This window comes from Sesamum indicum, unplaced genomic scaffold (assembly GCF_000512975.1).
Source record: "Sesamum indicum cultivar Zhongzhi No. 13 unplaced genomic scaffold, S_indicum_v1.0 scaffold00294, whole genome shotgun sequence".
Taxonomy (NCBI): domain Eukaryota; kingdom Viridiplantae; phylum Streptophyta; class Magnoliopsida; order Lamiales; family Pedaliaceae; genus Sesamum; species Sesamum indicum.
In genome coordinates, this window is record NW_011628188.1 from 42,280 (window position 1) to 46,111 (window position 3,832).

General features: G+C 37.2%; 1 long non-coding RNA gene across 1 annotated transcript; it reads left to right on the plus strand.

Moving 5' to 3' along the window:
- The first annotated feature begins 390 nt into the window (after positions 1 to 390).
- LOC105180040 lies at positions 391 to 1,613 on the plus strand. Its single transcript, XR_849461.2, has 3 exons — positions 391 to 796; positions 1,146 to 1,213; positions 1,525 to 1,613. It is a non-coding gene; the product is annotated as an uncharacterized LOC105180040 (long non-coding RNA).
- The last annotated feature ends 2,219 nt before the right edge of the window (positions 1,614 to 3,832 follow it).

Below are 3,832 nucleotides of genomic sequence, written 5' to 3' on the forward strand. Positions count from 1 at the left end.
ACTCTCTCCTCTTTCTCTCTCTCTCTCTAGGGTTTTGTTTTTCATCGATTGCACGAAAAATTCCCCAATTGGTCGTATCTATTCGATCGAAATGGTAAGCAAATGCGCGTTCCTGATTTCCAATTAGCTTATACGCTATTGTTGGCTTACCCATTTTGTATCTCGTGCTGTGATTTATCGAATGTTTTGGTTTAATTTTGTAGGAAAATGGAGGCGGAGATTTGGAGGCGAAATTTGATATGTTGCTGAATGTGGAGAAGCAGATGAGGCAAGTGGGTGATGTTGCAGGTACGAGGAAGGCCGTCACACCTCTTGCAATTCTTCTTCTCACACCTCAAACAATACCCCTCACTTTCTCCCTCCAAGAAAGCCAAAGCCGGCGAAGGAGAGACGCCGCAGTCCCGTCCTCCCACCGCCAAAATACCCTCACCCAACCCCACCATCAAACCATTTCCCTTCTCCTCTGTTCACTTCTTCGAGGAAAAAAGTTAAAGAAAGCAGGTGAAGTTCATGGTGGTATGGCCGACTCAAGGGTTCGAATGTGATGGTACGGCAGCACCCGCGGGAGAAGCAGCTGAGGATGTGGGTACAAATCCAAGAAACGAAAACCCCGCTGGAAAAAACCCTTAAACCACCGTTTTCTCCCCATCATCAAACCCCACCCACACTCACATGGTGAAACCCTCTCACCTTCATTTCTTTTTTCTTGTGTTCATTTCTCACCCAAAAAACAGAGTAAAGAAAACCAAGAAAAGCAGGGGGGAGAGACAGAGCGAGAAGGAGGCCTCAAATTATGGTATTGCAAAATGTTACTGCTGTTTGAACAATCCTTCTTGGCCCAATATTTTCTCATTGTTCATATATTGATAGATAAAGAAGGAATACTGGAATACTCTCTGTTGATGTCCTAAGTTTGCTCTCACTTCCTTGCTTGCAAATACTTTCTCCCTCCATCTTACATGTCATCTTTATCTTGCTTTCTAGTGCTTCTTTCATTTAATTTTTGCTTTGACAATCCTAATGTGTTTAACTTGCTCTATATAATATCATATGGTCAGTAATTTTCTTCTACTTAAAATTAGAAAAATGTTACTAAGGATTGTTGGAACAGTTTACATCTGAATTTGATGAATGTCTTCTTCTAGGTTTGGGATTACACTGGTTTTGGATATACAAGGTACAATGCCAGAGACATTAACAAAGAAATACTAGGGTAAGCACAATTCTGCAACTGTCTCCCTCTGTGATGAAACCTGTAATGTTCACAGATAATCTTGTTTGTGGTTTTCATTTAGGTGTGTTGTGGAGAATAAAGTGCTTCATAGATCTTTATTATCATGCTTCATAGGCCTTTCCCTCTTTTTTTTTTTTTCTTTTTTTTGTTTAATCCGTAATACCCAAACCTGAGGGTATGTGTCTGTATAATTATCCCGTAATCTTCCTTTGTTATTCCAGCTCTTAAGATGTGACAATTTGTAAGACATGAACATTTATCTAAATCATGAGCGTTCTATGGTTGCTCAGGTGTCATTGCTAAGAGGATATAAATCAGACAGGAGACCTGCAAACTCGACAATGATGGCAATTCTGGATGGCTTTCAGAAGGCATATTCTGTTGATTTCAGACCACCCAATGCACTGCGCCCTGCTGCATTGCAAGGGGCTCATTATATTTCACCATTGAAAAGGCAAATAATCTCGTATGCATCTGGTGAGCAGAGATTTCCGCTTTTCTTATGACTTGTATCAGTTAATTTTCAGAACCATGCTAGTTCTTTTTGAATGATGAATTCTATTACATGAAGTTTTAATGGAAGCCACTTTTTCTTTTATGATGTTTCGTCCCCTTGACCTGTCCTGTCTAAATCCTATTTTCATCCCTCTTTATCTTCTAATTCAAGAACCAGCTTCAATTTCTGATGGTTTTAAGGTCCTTCACAGTTTATCATTGTTGGTTGTACCATGAACAGTTCAGTCTCCTTTCCAAGTTGAATACATTCATCATCTAATACCATATTGTGAGTGAGAGGCTGTTTCTGCTGTTTGAACAATCCTCAAATTAGGATTTTCTGTACAGTTTGGTCTTATGTAGACGTTATTCATGATATTCCTGTATTTAGTCAGTTTGGGTAATATTGAAGCTGATGAGCTTCTGCTCAGATATTGTTTCATTTGGTAATTTACTGAGTTGTGGAGCTTTGTGAGTACATGTATCATGAATGATTATGCTACTCAAGATTGAATTATGATCAGCTACCCCCAAAACACTTTTATTGTATTTGTTCTCGAAAATATGCAACTTGTTAATAGATCTGAAACTTATGCGAACCGATTCATTAGTTCATTGGTAGTGCTAGCTATTCTTTTGAGTGGATTGGTGGGCTGGTCCTCGTCCTATGTTTATCTTCTTAATGTTGTTCAAGGGTTGAAGGAGTATAATATTTGGGCATGGAGATTGGGTGGTATTAAGTTAAGCACTAGTAGCACAATGACATTGGGAGGAGAATAAATGGAACATAAGTATTGTCAAAATCTTTTAGGTACCTTTGAGGACTTACCATGCTGGCGATCAATATAACAAAGCACGACGGTCTTGTTTATAAGAGTGTCATTTTTGGCTGTGTTTGTGTGTTTGTAATGATTCATGTTGTTCTTAGTTGTATGATGCCCTTATAAGTTCATGATTGATGGTTGGTTAAAGCTTCGTCTTAACAACTACTTATCTTTTTAAGCAATGCATTGGTTGTTCATATATATATATGTGTAGACATTTGCCACATCTAATGCCATTTGTAACGTCTTTGTGTTTCAATATTTCTGGACCACATAGGTAACCAAGCTTGTACACTCGTTTAAGGAAGGTTCGGAGGAATGGTCCAAGAAGGCGGTAGAGCTTGAGGATTCATGAAGACTTTAGAAGTAAGTTCTATTTGTAATTTATTTATCCAACAATAGCGAATGATGCACAATACACTAATTCCTCTTGTGAACATGCAGTTTGGTTCTGGAATTTCAAAATTATCTGTTTTTCTTGTGTCTTCATGCATGCTGGATGAAGGTGTATGAGGTGGCAAAGACGTCTTTGAAAACAATGACACAGAAACTAGAAAGTCTTTGCAAAGTGATAATGGTGGTAAAAAGTTGATCATTTTCGTGGCTTTCACTCTTCATTTCATCCATCAAGCATTCCTTTGTATGTTTGCATTGCTATCTTGAGTTCTTGATATTTATCATCTACATTATGGGGTTGTGATTTTCTTTTTATCTATGACAAGTTTGTTCCTTTGATAAATAGTGTTGGATGCTTTTTTAGTGGTTTTCAATTACTTTACTACTGTGGTGTGGGTGTTTCTCATCTTGTTTAATTTGGTTGTGCTTTTATGTTATCTCATTCAAGTAAACGATGTGTATTGTGTTCTTTGTGGTATATCAAGCTCTGTGAGACATTTTGTTGTCGGGATGTCCTTAATTGTTTAGCATTTTAGGATTGGACTCTTGGTTCAACTGAAATTACATGAAACTTCTCATATTCTAATTTTGATTTGAACAGCCCAATTCACCTTCCAAATGGGATAAAACCATTTCAAAAGTAAAGAATTCCATGACATATATGTAGTGTTAATTAACACATAGGAACCAGAGGGTAACTTTTTTTTAAATTTTTGTTCATCTTTTGTTATCCTATCAAACTACTTTTGTTTTGTTTTCTTTTGCCAGTTACTATCAAACTACTTCTGCTTATATTATTTTTTAGTAATTTCACAAATAAATGTGATTTAGGAAGTCATAAGATTGAGACATGAATGTGCACTAGCGTTATGTGATTGTTGCT